This window comes from Oncorhynchus tshawytscha, linkage group LG23 (assembly GCF_018296145.1).
Source record: "Oncorhynchus tshawytscha isolate Ot180627B linkage group LG23, Otsh_v2.0, whole genome shotgun sequence".
NCBI classification, from domain to species: Eukaryota; Metazoa; Chordata; class Actinopteri; order Salmoniformes; family Salmonidae; genus Oncorhynchus; species Oncorhynchus tshawytscha.
This window is the reverse complement of record NC_056451.1, coordinates 742,345-760,911: the sequence shown is the minus strand read 5'-3', so window position 1 is coordinate 760,911 and position 18,567 is coordinate 742,345. Positions and strand designations below refer to the sequence as shown.

General features: G+C 39.9%; 1 protein-coding gene across 1 annotated transcript in view; it reads right to left on the bottom strand.

Moving 5' to 3' along the window:
- The window catches only part of LOC112223189 (transcription factor HIVEP3-like), a 70,309-nt gene extending 67,252 nt beyond the window's left edge, over positions 1 to 3,057 (bottom strand). Inside the window, exon 1 of the mRNA XM_042304419.1 lies at positions 2,784 to 3,057. The gene's annotated coding sequence lies outside the window, so the exon portion shown is untranslated. The remainder of the gene's footprint in view (positions 1 to 2,783) is intronic.
- Positions 3,058 to 18,567: the final 15,510 nt, after the last annotated feature.

Below are 18,567 nucleotides of genomic sequence, written 5' to 3'. Positions count from 1 at the left end.
GAAGAGTTTTTTTCTTTGTATTATCATTTACCAGATCTAATGTGTTATATTCTCCTACATTCCTTTCACATTTCCCCAAACTTCAAAGTGTTCTTTCAAGTGGTACCAAGAAAATGCATGCTTGCTTCAGGCATATAGATTTGGGTATGTCATTTTAGGCGAAAATAGAAAAAAAAGGGGCCGATCCTTAAGAGATTATACATTTTCAAAAATTTCTAAATACCTGTTTTTGCTTTGTCATTATGGGGTAATGTGTGTAGATTATTTCATAAATGTTAGAACACGGCTATAACGTAACAAAATGTGGAAAAAGTCAAAGGGTCTGAATACTTTCCGAATGCACTGTACACGCACTCCAGCCTCTGACATTTCTCCTTCTAAAATTTCAAAATTCCATTATTTTACTTTTTTTGATTTCTGTGCATTGTTATATATTACTGCACTGTTGGAGCTAGGAAGACAAGCATTTCGCTACACCTACATAACATACATAACATCTACTAAATATAGTAGGTGTAGGAGACCAATAACATTCTTTGATTTTAGTTACTAGAAGAACAAGATTTTTGTTTTAAAATACCATGTTTATGTTTCAATGCAGTACACATTGTAAGTAAAATAATATATTTCAACACATTATTGAAGTGACATTCTCTACTTAGCCGTTAGGAGAGGAGGCAGAAATCAATTACAAATCGAATCGAACAACAAAACGAAGTGACCAACCAATTGCAGAGGGCGATCAGAGAGCATCTTGGACACATTCCGTCAGAAAATGTCTTGGTGGTGCTAGTTAGTATTACACTTAAGCTGTAATCACACTTGTACAGGGAAAATAATAAAAGACACAGGCAACAGAGATTACATAAAAGGGCAGGTTTTTGAAACCACTGGACCGGTCACTGACCTGATTGAAATGAGTAGATTTATTTGCTAATGAAACGGGTGATGGGTTGTGAATGAGATTATTAGGAATGTGCACAGGGAAACTTCTAAACTTCCAAAAGAGCAAGCTACTTCTCTCTGAATGAAGGACAGTATAAAAAAAATGAAAGAAATGTATGCAGATTTTAAAGTTACCCGCACTAATGAGTAATTAATATATGGGGTAATAGAAAATATGAAGGAAATAAGGAATAGATGCAAAGCAAATGCTTCAGGATTCCATGCAAAACATATTTTTATATCATGGGCATGTCATGTAGGCCTACGGTATAGTTTAACAACTGTTTGGCCTAAAATGCCCTTGACGGCAGTACCTTTTAACGGGTGTAAAAAAAGAACCAAGAACGCATCGCGTCAAACGCGGACAATAAAAAATAAAAATATTGACCATGTCCTATAACAAATGCACAGAAAATGTCATACCACCATATTAAGGAGGAGATCAAATACGATCAACATTACTGTAATGTGTGTTCTCTGACAGGCGACCCACTACAGTGCACTGACTCAAGCTTTTCCAACAAAGCAACCCATCACTAGGCTATGCGTAATTTCATTCTGGGCAGTGGGCGCTCTCCAGAATTCATAATCAACAGATGACTGGCATATAGGTAAGCCAAAACTGGATGAATGCATGCTTTGCTTTCACATTTCAAGATGATATTTCTAGAAATCGCATCTTGGCAGATGTTGGCCTATGAAGTTCTATTCTAAGCTATTATTTCACTGTATGACATGATGAACTACAATCATCAAGAATATCTTGAGCAAGTTATCACATTAATTCATATAAATGGTCAGACTTTACGTTGGTGAATGAAGGCAGGTAGACCTAACGATTTTTGCCACCCTTCTTTTTCCCCATTGCACAAGAATGTAAAACCAAGAAAAATGACAAATTAAAAACTTTTGCCTGGCTGGAGTTTATGCACACAAATATTTTGCGCACGGTTATTTTACGCACACAATTGACACTAGACATGCACGATATTATGCTATATTACAACAACAAACATATTTTAAACAGACAGCTGCACGTATGTCAAATATATAGCATATTCTTATTTTAGCCTATGTCAAAAAAACGTTAAATTCTTAATAATAGCATAGCATATTCAGAATTTGATCAAAGATAGTACAGTATGAAGATGGGGATGTCTACTGAAGAAGCAGTTTCTGCCTATCACACTTTGCGATGTCATGGCGATGTTAGCTTGCGAAACTGATGCGCAGAAACACGTAAATGGGTCAAACGGTCGTCTCGCGCCCAACTGCGCATGTGCAGGTCGTAAGATAAAGGCCCTCCTTCGATATGAAGTTGTTTCTGAATGAAGTGAAAACGTGTCCGTTTGTCATCTTCCAGAGACTGGAGTGTTCAACTACTTAAGACATAGGCTCGAATCAAGGTTGTGCCGTTAGATTTATGAAAATTAACTGAGTAACAATTACTCTCCACTGACTTCTCAAACCTGGACTGCTTGGTCTGTTTCGCAAGCGTTCCCGAAAGTCTTACGATGTTGTGCCTCTGGGTTTAGAAACTCTGTGATTTGGCAGTCAGGAAGTGCAATTCAATTCACGGCATGTACAACAGTTCCAATACCGTTACAGTAGCAATATTATACTGTCTACTTTATACTGAGATTGGGCAACTTCAATGTTGAGCACCTCAACTATTGTAACAAATAAACAGAGTGAGTGCCAAAGTCCGCCACTTCACATCATTAGCTTACAACTGCCATATTTCTTAATAGTTCCTAGCGCTCATATTATTCACTAACCCGGTCATTCGAACGACTAAAAATACATAGCGTGAAGTTACACCGTTTAGCACTACTTACCAGCTTGCTACCGTGTGGGTGCTGCAGCCATTTAACCCAAGGGCTAGAAGTCCGCATTTCCTCGGCTGTGTCACGGTGTGTGTAGCGCAGATCTTGCAGCGATGCTTGAAGGCAAGCTGAAATAAATTGGGGAGGGGGCTTTCCCTACGCCTTGTCAAAAGAACTACGAAGCCATATTCAGAAGATTAGAACAACAAAAACATCATCTCGCGCTACACAAACATCCGCGCCGGCGCACCAGAAGTCAAGAGGATCCCGCCCCCTTTCGTCATCTCTCATTGGCCTGGCTTAACAGGACATTTTACATAGATGGAACTTGTGACGCAAAAGTCCCAACTTTAAATATACTACTATCTGGAAAACGAATCCATTTACACCGTTTAAAATGCACTACACAGAAATCGCTCCACCATTTCTTGGTTGCTAAAATTCTAATAGTTCACCTAATTCAGTTTGTTACAAAAAAGCATGTATATTGTAGAAAATCATTGTACCATCTAAACCGCTGTGAAATATATGTTCCATAATTAAAAAAATATTGCATTTATCTGTTTGGAGCTGGTGTACAAAACCAAAAGTAAAAGATGCAAAAAGGAAACTTAATCAAGGAATCATAGAAATAGCGCACATAGAACATATATCACTTCTTAGACTTGCTTTCAATGAGAATGACATATCCATAAATCACATTTCTATGTGAATTGGAAAACCCCAAAAAGTTACATATTGCAGCTTTATGCTAGACACCTCATTCAAACTTTAAAATGTGCAGAGCGGTCAGGACCAGTGTGTGCATACAACTTTTTGATACGGTATCTTTTATACTTTTAAAACAATTAAGTTTTTTGTCCACCTTCATTCACTTTCACGGGATTTCTTTAACATTCTTAAGTTCCCATTGTGACATCAACTCCCTGTGACTCCCAACATTCCATTCACAGTGAACAATGCAAATTTGAACAAAGATACGCTACTCTGACCCCTTTCCCATCAATTTTAACAAAAAGTTAAAGCAAATGAAATATTCCTCTACTTCCAAACAATTTACATTTTTACAACAAAAACTTAGAGGGTACGACATATTGGTCTACTTCTCTGCTATTCAAATCAGGAATCAGAACAAAGTTAGCTGATACCAATAAAAAAGACAGCTAAGTTACCACATTAACATCTTTTTGTCTCAACTTTTACAAACTGACATTTTTACCACTTTAGACAAAAACTTAGAGGGTATAACATATTGGTATACTTCTCAGCTATTTAAGGGTGTTTTCACATATAGTTATCTTCAAAAGAACCGATCTCAGTTCTCTTTAAAAAAAAAAGCAAAATAATTCAGTTCACTTTGTATTCACACTACCCTTTCCATTGAGTGAGGACGCAACTCTTTTGCCAGTTCACGTCAACAATTTTTTGGACCAAGTCATCTGTAAATTCACATTGCTATGTTTAGAAAGGAACCAATATATTTTTCCTACAAGCAATCTGGGTTTTTACAAAGTGCAGGAAAAACCATTCAATCAGAATGCGTTATTGGAAAGCTAGATATAACAACTTACATTTTGGAAGCTAATATACTGCATTTAGTTAAACTATGACATTTACAGTACTTTTGGAAAGTGTTCAGACCCCTTGACTTTTTTCACTAGTTAAATAACAGTAAAATAAAATATAAATTTGCAAAAATGTCTAAACTTGTTTTTGCTTTGTCATTTTGCAGTATTGTGTGTAGATTGAATTTTAGAATAAGGTTGTAAATGTAACAATGTGGAAAAAGTCAAGTCATACAAATACTTTTCCGAAATCACTGTAATAATTGTAATCAGAAGATACTATTAACATTGGTAACAGAATTATAGCAATATAATTACTGCATAATAAATAATGCTGTAATTGAAAATTGTACACTTTAAGAGAGAGAATAGATTTTGTACCCTATGTTGAGATTCACACCAAATATGGGGTCTTCTCACACTATTCAAACCACACAATCAATAAACAGCTTATAAATCAAAATCAAATCAAAAATCAAATTTATTTATATAGCCCTTCGTACATCAGCTGATATCTCAAAGTGCTGTACAGAAACCCAGCCTTTAAACCCCAAACAGCAAGCAATGCAGGTGTAGAAGCACTGTGGCTAGGAAAAACTCCCTAGAAAGGCCAAAACCTAGGAAGAAACCTAGAGAGGAACTAGGCTATGTGGGGTGGCCAGTCCTCTTCTGGCTGTGCCGGGTGGAGATTATAACAGAACATGGCCAAGATGTTCAAATGTTCATAAATGACCAGCATGGTCGTATAATAATAAGGCAGAACAGTTGAAACTGGAGCAGCAGCACGGTCAGGTGGACTGGGGACAGCAAGGAGTCATCATGTCAGGTAGTCCTGGGGCATGGTCCTAGAGCTCAGGTCAGTTGAAACTGGAGCAGCAGCACGGTCAGGTGGACTGGGGACAGCAAGGAGTCATCATGTTCAGGTAGTCCTGGGGCATGGTCCTAGGGCTCAGGTCCTCCGAGAGAGAGAGAGAGAGAGAGAGAAAGAGAGAATTAGAGAGAGCATATGTGGGGTGGCCAGTCCTCTTCTGGCTATGCCGGGTGGAGATTATAACAGAACATGGCCAAGATGTTCAAATGTTCATAAATGACCAGCATGGTCGAATAATAATAAGGCAGAACAGTTGAAACTGGAGCAGCAGCACGGCCAGGTGGACTGGGGACAGCAAGGAGTCATCATGTCAGGTAGTCCTGGGGCATGGTCCTTAGGGCTCAGGTCCTCCGAGAGAGAAAGAGAGAATTAGACTTAGATTAGACTTAGCACACTTAGATTCACACAGGACACCAAATAGGACAGGAGAGGTACTCCAGATATAACAAACTGACCCTAGCCCCCCGACACATAAACTACTGCAGCATAAATACTGGAGGCTGAGACAGGAGGGGTCAGGAGACACTGTGGCCCCATCCGAGGACACCCCCGGACAGGGCCAAACAGGAAGGATATAACCCCACCCACTTTGCCAAAGCACAGCCCCCACACCACTAGAGGGATATCTTCATTTATAAAGCTATCTTTGCCTATGATGCACATATTGCAAACAAATAATCTGAACTAAAAACTTGACACATTTTGGAATATGTCCATCATTGACAATCGCACACATTTTTTTCAGCAAACCTGCACATCATCGTCTCTCTTTTGTGGCACCAATGTTAGGGTCTGTGGCAGGGGAAATGGTGTTGCAGTAGTCTAGTGTGTGGTGTACGAATTATGACAAGCGAACCTGGGGAGCTTTGCATTCACCTGGGACTCAAAAAGGGAACCTGACCCTGGAATAGGAACTCAGACCACTTCTCGAGATGGTCTCAGTTCGGTTTGCTTCGGTAGCTCTTTTGAGGGATCTTAGTTCCTTTGGAGTGTTCAGAGCGAAAACCTAAAAAAAAAAGGAAACCTGGAAAAACTAAACAGAGAAAAAGGAATCAGGCAAAACATTAAATGGATTGTATATGGCCCTGTGTATGCTATGCTCAGTTAACTTGTGTCCCTGGGGGCAGAGGTGCAGAGGGTCCCTCTTCCCAGACTGATCCCCCTGGACTTCAAGAAAATACGTTGTGAAAAGATGTATTTGGTTTTCTTAAACTTCAACAATCCCTCATTGTCTTCAGTGCTCTATTATTAAATGTATTCCTCTATGACAAAAAAAATGTAAACTGCTAAACAAGCCCCACAACTTTACTCCATGTAAAGTTACCATCTACAGATGTCGGATCTTAACTTGATCACTCTTTTGTCGCTGAGAATATTTCTGATGCATCAGGAAATTCAAATGAGCCTTGTGAGTGGTTCTCCATGCGGGGGCATTCGAGTCTTTGAGATCAGGGCTATCAAAATAATGTTCTCTCTTGCTCACTCAAATGCTAGGCCTAGGTCCTATTACTGCAACATTCAAATGTACAAAAATGTATCTGAAATGCAGCCGTACACATAAACAATCATTGTTTTATATAGCTTAACCCATTACAGTAAAAGCCCTGTCTATGTTCGACTAAGCTACATGGAATTGTTTTAAGGTCATACCAAGGATCATTTTTAATTGACAACTTTGCACACTCTTGGCATTCTCTCAACCAACTTCACCTGGAGTGCTTTTCCAACAGTCTTGAAGGAGTTCCCACATATGCTGAGCATTTGTTGGCTGCTTATCCTTTACTCTGTAAAGTGTTTTTGAAATCTGACACGGTTGCATTAAGGAGAAGTATATCTTTAATTCTGTGAATAACACTTGTATCTTTTATCAATGTTTATTATGAGTATTTCTGTAAATTGATGTGGCTCTCTGCAAAATCCCCGGATGTTTTGGAAGCAAAACATTACTGAACATAACGCGCCAATGTAAACTGCGATTTTTGGATATAAATATGCACTTTATCGAACAAAACATACATGTATTGTGTAACATGATGTCCTATGAGTATCATCTGATGAAGATCATCAAAGGTTAGTGATTTATTTTATCTATATTTCTGCTTTTTATGACTCCTCACTTTGGCTGGAAAAATGGCTGTGTGTGTTTTTGTGACTAGGCTCTGTCCTAACATAATCATATGTTGTGCTTTCGCTGTAAAGCCTTTTTGAAATCGGACATGATGGGTAGATTTAGAAGAAGTTTATCTTTCATTTGGTGTGTTGCACTTGTTAATGTATGAAAGTTACATATTTCCCAAAAATATTTTTGAATTTTGCGAGCTGCCTTTTCAGCGGAATGTTGTCGAGGGGTGCCGCTAGTGGAACCCCTAGCCGTAAGAAGTTTTAATTGTCTTTTATTAGCTGACTGATATAGCCGTCTGCAGCACAGGCAAAACTTTAGCTATGAATTTTTAAGTCAAATGTTGAGTAACTGATCAGCCATTGCCAACCTAGCTAGGTGACATGTAGGACACGATAGCTAGCTCGCAGGCGATATCATCCTGCTTATCAGCTGAGTCCAGAGAGGACTCATGAATAAAAAAATTACTCCCTCGTCATGTCGATCACAATTTATGTACAGTATCTCATGATCACGACATACATTTTTTTGTTGTCAATCACAATCATTTTTTCATGATCATGACATAACAAAAGTGGTTTTGTCAAGATTACAAGATAAAGTCTGTAAATAGGAGTGGATGTATTGATGATAGATTGACAGTGTGGCTGAGGATGGTGGATCAGCGCATACGTCTTTATTGATTGCTACACTAAGGGACGATACATTCCATGCTAGCATTATGCTTTCATTTGTGTTTGGAGCGGCAGGGTAGCCTAGTGGTTAGAGCGTTGGGCTAGTAACTGGAAGGTTGCAAGTTCAAATCCCTGAGCTGACAAGGTACAAATCTGTCGTTCTGCCCATGAACAAGCAGTTAACCCACTGTACCTAGGCTGTCATTGAAAATAAGAATTTGTTCTTAACTGACTTGCCTAGTTAAATAAAGGTAAAATAAAAAAATAAAAATCAATTAAGTTAGAATGTTAGCAAGCTAAATGTCCCTTACCTTGAGCTCATGGGCCAATTAAGCTTTATTGGGACATTTAGGTCCTGAACAATGCCTGACAGGCAACACTGTCTCCCAGGCTGTGTAAGACCATAGCCAAACGCATGCAAGCAACAATGCAGCTAACTTAGCTAGTTTTGTGAGCGAGTTCATCTGCATGTAGTTTACATTAGGATGAAGTAGCCTTCCAATCTAAGATTGCATCATATCACCTTTCAATATACATCATGAACATCAATGTCATTTAATATGCACGGGTGTGATAGTTGTATAAATGAATCACAATGCATACCTACTCATTAGAAAAAAACATCAGCAGCTCTAATGCAATATTAGCTTCACATTTAAACACCACTATTCTAGCTTTTAGTCATTGTTAACAGTCAGTAAAATAGGTTATTTAGCTATTTAAAAAAATCATGGCCTGTATGATATGCATGCAAGTTTACCTGTCGTGTCCATAACGATGGAGCAGCAGACCAGGCAATATGCCAGAGGAGGACTCTATACCGTAGGATAGTTATTCTGGTCAGTGTCAACTTCTCTCATTAACAGGTACTCAAGAGATTGATTGTACTTGTTTATTTGTTATTCATGTCAGATATTTCCATTTTGGGATAGTTGTTCACTGAATTGATAGCACTAGTTGCTCACGCTGCTATAGTGGCTACTCGATCATTGAAAAGGCTGCATGGTCAATCTGATGTCTGGAGTGGCCAAACAGCATTTACTGGGATGCCGCCTCCACAGAAGTCAGAGCATTCTTACGTCTTGCTCTTCTGGGAGCAGTCATAGGCATCCAATAAAATGCATCCAATAAATTGCTCTGCACCGCACCACTCGTGGTGATTCTGGGCTAATCTGTAGGGCCATCCAGTCAATTACAAGCAACTGGCTAAATAAAAAGACAAGACCTTACTTCTTCTGAGATGTTGGAGTCTGTTTCCCGGTGCTTGACATAGGAGGTCAGCCAAGATAGCATGAAGTAAAAATACTGCACCATTCTCCCACCTAAATCTCCATCCCAAATCCCCCCCCAGCACGCTAAGGTACAAATTGAAGAATAATGCTTGTATGGATGTCAATACATGTTCATATCATCGTCATCAATCAACTGCATTACGATTAAAAACTACTTTGACTACCACCACCAACTTCTGTATGCTAGCTATGCTACCAGATTATATACGAATTCTAAATGTTATGCAGCCAAATATATCCAGATCGGATTTTAGTAACCACATTGTGGGCCTGTTACAATACATCAATCATTAAGGATTTGACAAATATCCACTTTGTTAGATCTGACAAATATCTACTTTGTTTGATCAGATTTGTTGAATGTGCTCCGATCCATCGTCCTATCCCCCACAGTGTGATTTCTACAGCAGGATTAATACATGCTCTTCCGGCTCCGGAGACGTGCTCCGACCAGCTACTACCTATCATGTGTTCATAGGGAAGAACATGCATGTTTAGAATTGAGAATTGATCGAATGGTGCAATAATGAATGCAATTAATTGATTATTGTATGTTATGATGGACACAGCTTTGTAGAACCAAACTCGAGAACGAATTGTTTGGGGGGGCTGCAGTTTGCAAACAAAATTCTGCGTATCTAGCCTTGTTTATCTTACCAATAAACATTCCATTAGGTTGCGCTGGATGTCATGCATTTCAAATGGCGAAGTTAACAGAGTGGAAATACAACGCCCCCTTGCTATAGAAGGTTCCGCTGCTAGACGGACGCCGCATACATTTGTCAAACTTTGCATCGTCTTCAGTCCAGCCAAACCACAGAAGAAGATGAAAATACGTGGTTTTTGGTGATGGCTTATGGGATAGCAAGCAACTTGTAAACAATTACCCGTTCCTATTAGTGAGTACTATTTTAATAGTAATGTTAAATATACAAATTGTCTGTTAAGCCAATTATTATGATATGACTGTTTTCTCCCGTTTAAGTTTGTGATGGTAATGATGTTTGTTTTTGATGATAATTATTAGATGGTGGTCGCTAGCCACAATGTTCGCTAGGCACAATGTTATCTAAATAAAGGTTAAATAAAATAAATCTTCAACCTGCTCAGAATTGCAAGCTAGCTTGACTTTCTATGAAGTTAGAGAAACAAGGTGAGGAAAAAGTAACAAGTAAACAAGTTTTATTATCTTGAGTGAAAAGGTCATATTTTGCAATTTCCCAAAATAAATGTTGTTTAGGATAGTTATCATTGTTTTAGTTTACTGCAGAGCCCCTAGTCCCACTCAACATGCCTCAGATACCTCCTTTGTCCCACTTCCCACACATGCGGTGACCTCACACAGCATAACTAACCCGTCCAGAGATGCAACCTCTTTTATCATCAGTCAGTGCCTGGGTTTACCTCCACTGTACCCTCACCCCCCCACCTGTACATTATGCCCTGAATCTATTCTACCACAACCAGAAATCTGCTCCGTTTATTCTCTGTCCCCAATGCACTAGACGACCAGTTTTGATAACCTTTAGCCATACTTCCTACTCCTCCTCTGTTCCTTGGGTGATGTTGAGGTTAACCCAGGCCCTGCATGTCCCCAGGCACTCTCATTTGTTGACTTCTGTAACCGAAAACGCCTTGGTTTCATGCATGTTAACATCAGAAGCTTCCTCCCTAAGTTTGTTTTACTCACTGCTTTAGCACACTCCATGAACCCTGACGTCCTTGCTGTGTCTGAATCCTGGCTTAGGAAGGCCACCAAAAATTCTATACACAACGACAACATTTTCCGTCAAGATAGAACTGGCAAAGGGGGAGGAGTTTCAATATACTCCAGAGATAGCCTGCAAAGTTCTGTCATACTTTCCAGGTCCATGCCCAAACAGTTCGAGGTTCTAATATTAATGATGAATCTCTCCAGAAATAAGTCTATCACTGTTGCCGCCTGTTATATAGACCCCCCTCAGCTCCCAGCTGTGCCCTGGACACCATATGTGAATTGATTGCCCCCCATCTATCTTCAGAGTTTGTTCTGTTAGGTGACATAAACTGGGATATGCTTAACACCCCGGCAGTCCTACAATCTAAGCTTGATTTCAATCTCAAACAAATTATCAAGGAACCCACCAGGTACAACCTTAAATCCGTAAACCTGGGCACTCTCATAGATATAATCCTGACCAACTTGCCCTCCAAATACCTCTGCTGTTTTCAATCAGGATCTCAGCGATCACTGCCTCTTTGCTTGCATCCGCTATGGGTCCACGGTCAAACGACCACCCCTCAAAACGCTCCCTAAAACACTTCTGCGAGCAGGCCTTTCTAATCGACCTGGCCCGATATTGACCTTATCCCATCAGTCGAGGATGCCTGATCATTTTTTTAAAGTAATTTCCTCACCATCTTTAAAAAGCATGCCCCTTTCAAAAAATGTAGAACAAAGAACAGATATACACCTTGGCTCACTCCAGACCTGACTGCCCTCGACCAGCACAAAAACATCCTGTGGCGAACTGCACTAGTATTGAATATTCTCCGCGATATGCAACTTTTCAGGAAAGTCAGGAATCAATACACGCAGTCAGTCAGGACAGCAAAGTCTAGCTTTTTCAAACAGAAATTTTCATCCTGTAGCTCTAACTCCAAAAAGTTTTGGGACACTGTAAAGTCCATGTAGAATAAGAGCACCTCCACCCAGCTGCCCACTGCACTTAGGCTAGGTAACACTGTCACCACCGATAAATCCACGAAAATCAAGAATTTCAATACGCATCAATACGCATCCCCCTCCATTATTGCAACCCCCATTACCAGTCTTTTCAACCTCTCTTTCGTATCGTCCGAGATCCATAAAGATTGGAAAGCTGCCGTGGTCATCCCCCTCTTCAAAGGGGGTGACACTCTAGATCCAAACTGTTATAGACCTATATCCATCCTGACCTGCCTTTCTAAAGTCTTCGAAAGCCAAGTTAATTAACAGATCACTGACCATTTTGAATCCCACCGTACCTTCTTCTCTGTGCAATCCGGTTTCCGAGCTAGTCACGGGTGCACCTCAGCCATGCTCAAGGTACTAAAAAATATCATAACCGCCATCGATAAAAGACAGTACTGTGCAGCCGTCTTCATCGACCTGGCCATGGCTTTCGACTCTGTCAATCACCCTATTCTTATCGGCAGACTCAACAGCCTTGGTTTCTTAAATGACTGCCTAGCCTGGTTCACCAACTACCTCTCAGACAGAGTTCAGTATGTCAAATCGGAGGGCCTGTTGTCCGGACCTCTGGCAGTCTCTATGGTGTACCACAGGGTTCAACTCTCGGGCCGACTCTTTTCCCTGTATATATCAACGATCTCGCTCTTGCTGCGGGTGATTCCCTGATCCACCTCTACGCAGATGACACCATTCTGTATAGATCTGGCCCTTCTTTGGACACTGTACCTCTTGAAGCTAGGGGGCACTATTTTTATGTTTGGAAAAATAACGTTCCCAAAGTAAACAGCATATTTCTCAGGACCAGATGCTAGAATATTCATATAATTGACCACCGCTTAGGATAGAAAACACTCTAAAGTTTCCAAAACTGTAAAAATATTGTCTGTGAGTATAACAGTACTGATATTGCAGGCGAAAGCCTGAGAAAAATCCAACCAGGAAGTGACTCTTATTTTGAAACCCCTGTGTTCCTATGCATCCCTATTGCCCATTGAAAGGGATATCAACCAGATTCCTTTTTATATGGCTTCCCTAAGGTGTCAACAGCCTTTAGACATAGTTTCAGGCCTCCAAATGAGCTTCAATGCCATACAGCACTCCTTCCGTGCCCTCCATCTGCTCTTAAACTAGTAAAACCAAATGCATGCTTTTCAACCGTTCGCTCCCCGCACCCACCCGCCCAGACTAGCATCACTACTCTGGATGGTTCTGACTTAGAATATGTGGACAACTACAAATACCTAGGTGTCTGGCTAGACTGTAAACTCTCCTTCCAGACTCATATTAAACATCTGCAATCCAATATGAAATCTAGACTCGGCTTCCTATTTCGCAACAAAGCCTCCTTCACTCACGCCGCCAAACATACCGTAGTAAAACTGACTATCCTACCGATCCTCAACTTCGGCGATGTCATTTACAAAATAGCTTCCAATACTCTACTCAGCAAACTGGATGCAGTCTCTCACAGTGCCATCCGTTTTGTCACCAAAGCCCCTTATACCACCCACCACTGCGACCTGTATGCTCTTGTCGGCTGGCGCTCGCTACATATAGACCCACTGGCTCCAGGTCTATGCAAGGTAAAGCTCCGCCTTATCTCAGCTCACTGGTCACGATAACAACACCCACCCGTAGCATTGCTCCAGCAGCTATATCTCACTGGTCATCCCCAAAGCCAACATATACTTGGCCGCCTTTCCTTCCAGTTCTCTGCTGCCAATGACTGGAACGAATTGCAAAAATAGCTGAACCTCACTGTCTTTAAACATCAGCTATCTGAGCAGCTAACCGATTACTGCAGCTGTACATAGCCCATCTGTAAATAGCCCGCCCATTCTACCTACCTCATCCCAATATTGTTTTTATTTACTTTTCTGCTCTTTTGCACACCAGTATTTCTACTTGCACATCACCATCTGTTCATCTATCACTCCAGTTTTAATTATCTAAATTCTAATTGCTTCGCTACTATTGCCTTTTTATTGCCTTACCTCCTGACGCCATTTGTACACACTGTATATAGACTTTTTTTTCTTTGTGTTATTGACTGTACGCTTGTTAATTCCATGTGTAACTCTGTGTTGTTGTTTGTGTCGCACTGCTTTGCTCTATCTTGGCCAAGTCGCAGTTGTAAATGAGAATTTATTCTCAACTAGCTTACCTGGTTAAATAAAGGTGAAATATATGTTTTTATTCGAAATTACACAGTTTAAGCTAGAAATGACATTTAAACTTCTATGGATCAAACTATAGAGCTTTTTTGGTATCCGCATCAACAACATTTTCAAATTTATTTTCAAACAACTGCTGTTTTGACCACTTTCCTAGCACTTTAGACAAAAACTTAGAAGGTATGAAATCTTCCTCTACTTCTCTGATATTCAAATGTGGAAATGAGAACATAAATATCGACTACCAATCAAGAGGTGCAGCTGTTTTAGTTACCACATAAACTAATATAGCTAACTTAAAATTATAACAATGGGGGAGCACATTCTAAACATGAGACAAATAGTAAATATTGTGACTTGTGACACAAATCAGCTACCTTGACCACTTTTCCCAACAACCTGTCGTAAACAAAAATGTAGTCTATGACACTTTGGTCTACTTCTCTGACAATCAAATCTGAAATCAAAACAGCAATAACTACTACCAATCCCCCCCCCCACACACACACCATCCACACCTTCAACTTATGACTATTCCTTCAACCGTACATTAATTCCTTTCACACTAATCAGTCCAACATCACCTCCTTTCAACCCTCCATCCATTAGGTCTTCCTGTATCCTTACTTTATTTATTTATCTATCCAGCCATAACATTATTTTAGAAGCTTTATCGTTTGATTAAGAAATTAATGTGTAGTTGAAGTAAGGGATACACACTTGGGATAAAATAGTGTTTTTTTGTTTATTTTAAACTTCAACAATGCCTCCTTGTCTTCTGGATACACTACCGTTCAAAAGTTTGGGGTCACTTAGAAATGTCCTTGTTTATGAAAGGAAATTTAAAAAAATTGGTCCATTTAAAATAACATCAAATTGATCAGAAATACAGTGTAGACATTCTTAATGTTGTAAATGACTATTGCAGCTGGAAACGGCAGATTTTTTATGAACTATCAACATACAGAGGCCCATTATCAGCAACCATCACTGTGTTCCAATGGCACGTTGTGCAGAGGCACCGGTGTCGAGGTAATTTAGGTAATATGTACATGTAGGTAGAGTTATTAAAGTGACTATGCATAGATAATAACTGAGAGTAGCAGCTTCCCACAATAAGTTGGGTGAATTTTGTCCCATTCCTCCTGACAGAGGTGGTGTAACTAAATCAGATTTATAGGCCTCCTTGCTCGCTCACACTTTTTCAGTTCTGCCCACAAATGTTCTATTGGATTGAGGTCAGGGCTTTGTGATGGCCACTCCAATACCTTGACTTGGTTGTCCTTAAGGCATTTTGCTACAACTTTGGAAGTTTGCTTGGTGTCATTGTCCATTTAGAAGACCCATTTGCTACCAGGCATTAACTTCCTGACTGATGTCTTGAGATGTTGCTTCAATATATCCACATAATTTTCCAGCCTCAAGATGCCATCTATTTTGTGAAGTGCACCAGTCCCAGCTGCAGCAAAGCGCCCCCGCAATATAATGCTGCAACCCCCGTGCTTCACAGTTGGGATGGTGTGGCTTGCAAGCCTCCCCCTTTTTCCTCCAAACATAACAATGGTCATTATGGCCAAACAGTTCTATTTTTGTTTCATCAGACCAGAGGACATTTCTCCAAATAGGACGATCTTTGTCACCATGTGCAGTTGCAAATCGTAGTCTGGCTTTTTATGGCGGTTTTGGAGCAGTGGTTCTTACATGCTGAGCGGCCTTTCAGGTTATGTCCATATAGGACTCGTTTTTACTATAGATCATTTTGAACCTGTTTCCTCCAGCATCTTCACAAGGTCCTTTGATGTTGTTCTGGGGTTTGATTTGCACTTTTCGCACCAAATAACGTTCATCTCTAGGAGACAGAACGCGTCTCCTTCCAGAGCGGTATGATGGCTGTGTGGTCCCATGGTGTCTACAGATGAGCGTGGTACCTTCAGGCGTTTGTAAATTACTCCCAAGGATGAACCAGAGTTGTGGAGGTCTCCAATTTTTTTCTGAGGTCTTGGCTGATTTCTTTTGATTTTCCCATGATGTCAAGCAAAGAGGCACTGAGTTTGAAGGTGGGTCTTGAAATACATCCACAGGTACACCTCCAATTGTCTCAAATGATGTCAATTAGCCTATCAGAAGCTTCTTAAGCCTTAACATCATATTCTGGAATTTTCCAAGCTGTTTAGAGGCACAGTCAACTTAGTGTCTGTACACTTCTGATCCACTGGAATTGTGATACAGTGAATTGTAAGTGAAATAATCTGTCTGTAAACAATTGTTGGAAAAATTACTTGTTATGCACAAAGTAGATGTCCTAACTGACTTGGCAAAACTATAGTTTGTTAACAATACATTTGTGGAGTGGTTGAAAAACAAGTTTTAATGACTCCAACTTAAGTGTATGTAAACTTCCAACTGCAACTGTATCTGCTATTTGTATTTACTGCTAAAACCCCCCATGTTCCCTGATTAAGAGGTGATAACTACTCCACTCTACTACCATTGTCAACTTTCTCCTGACATGAAGTGAAGCCACAACGTCTCATGTGCCCCCTCATCCACTGGCACATTGAATGTTTCCCTTCCAAGCACTGCGAGTACCGCTATCAATTTTCTGTCATTTCTATATGTATAGTCAATCACATACACAATGACATTATTACACGTCAACGATTTTACTCCTTGCTTGGATTAACTCATTCTTAGCTCTTTTATTCCCACTGTGTAGTGTCTTGTGTTATTGTTTTTTGTCTTCCCAGTAAAATCCTGTCCTGCACTGGTCTAGCCTCTGAACTCAACTCATGCCTCATTCAATCACTGCTGTAATCCCTTTCTAACACTGTGTAAGTAGCCCTCTCATACCCCTTCCCCATAATATTGTACTATAAATGTCTTTAATAAATGCTTTAGGTTAAAATAATTCGTCTTTGATGATTTTTTGAAACACACTTTGTGGTCTCCATGTGTTCTGCGCCTATACCGTGAGTCTCGCATCCTCCTCAATTGTTCAAGTCACCAGCCTCCACTGGTCTTGGCAAAGTAGAAATGCTCACCAACAGGGATGTAAACACATTTGTGCACAAAATTTGAGCGAAATAAGCTTTTTGTGTGTATGGAAAATTTCTACTCTATTTCAGCTCATGAAACATGGGACCAACATTTTACATGTTGCGTTTAGATTTTTGTTCAGTGTAGTTAGACAAAAATTGAATAAAATCTTCCTCTACTTCTCTGCTTTTCAAATCTGAAGTCAGAACAAAAATGTATTGGGCCAGTAACCGAAAGGTTGCTAGATCGAATCCCCGAGCTGACAAGGTAAAAATCTGTCGTTCTGCCCCTGAATAAGGCACTTAACTCACTGTTCCTAGGCCGTCATTGTAAATAAGAATAAGTTCTTGCTGACTTGCCTAGTTAAATCAAATTAAAATCAATAATATTCTACTGATAAAACGATACAGCTGTTTTGAAGGTCGCAATAACATTTCCTCTAACTTTTTATAAACAACAGATCATTTTGGATTAATTTCCCAAAAAGTTAAAGGGTACGCAATCTTCATCGACTTCTCTGCTTGTCAAATCTGAACTCAGAACAAAAATATCTTATTCCAATCAAATGGTACAGCTAGTTTAGAAACCGCATCAATGGCTTTCATTAAAGATGCAGTACGTCATGTCAGATGCTAGCAGATTCATGAACAAAAACAGCTGCAAATTCCAATAAAACATCACATTTTGAAAGTCACTCTCCTTGCTTTGTCTAACAATACTATCATGAATCTAGCAAAGAAGTTTTGAGTGTCACAGAGTGTATTATTTATTTAGTGTCATAGCACAACTGACCACAACTACTGACCACAACTACTGACCACAACCACAAAACTACTTACCACAACTACTAAACCACACAACTACTGACCACAACTACTGCTCAGGTCTGCACTAGCTCTGGTCCAGCTCTAGTCCTGGTCATAGCTCAGGTTTATTACTCGCTCTGGTCTAGCTCTTTTATGCACTATAAATTATTATTATTATTATTGTTACAGATAGTTTAGTAAGCGTATCCTCTGCTTTTTTGTTGTTGAAACAACTGCTGTTTTGACCACTCCCCCAACAAGTAAGACAAAAACTGCTGTCCACAGCTGCTGATCACAACTACTGTAACGGTTTTCTAGTGGTGATGAAAGAGAGTCGGACCAAACTGCAGCGTGTCGATTGCGATCCATGTTTAATATAACCAAGAAACACGAACTTACAAAAAACAATAAACGAAACCGAAACAGCCTATCTGGTGCAAACTAACAACGAGTACACATAGGACACTAAGGACAATCACCCACGACAAACTCAAAGAATATGGCTGCCTAAATATGGTTCCCAATCAGAGACAACGATAAGCACCT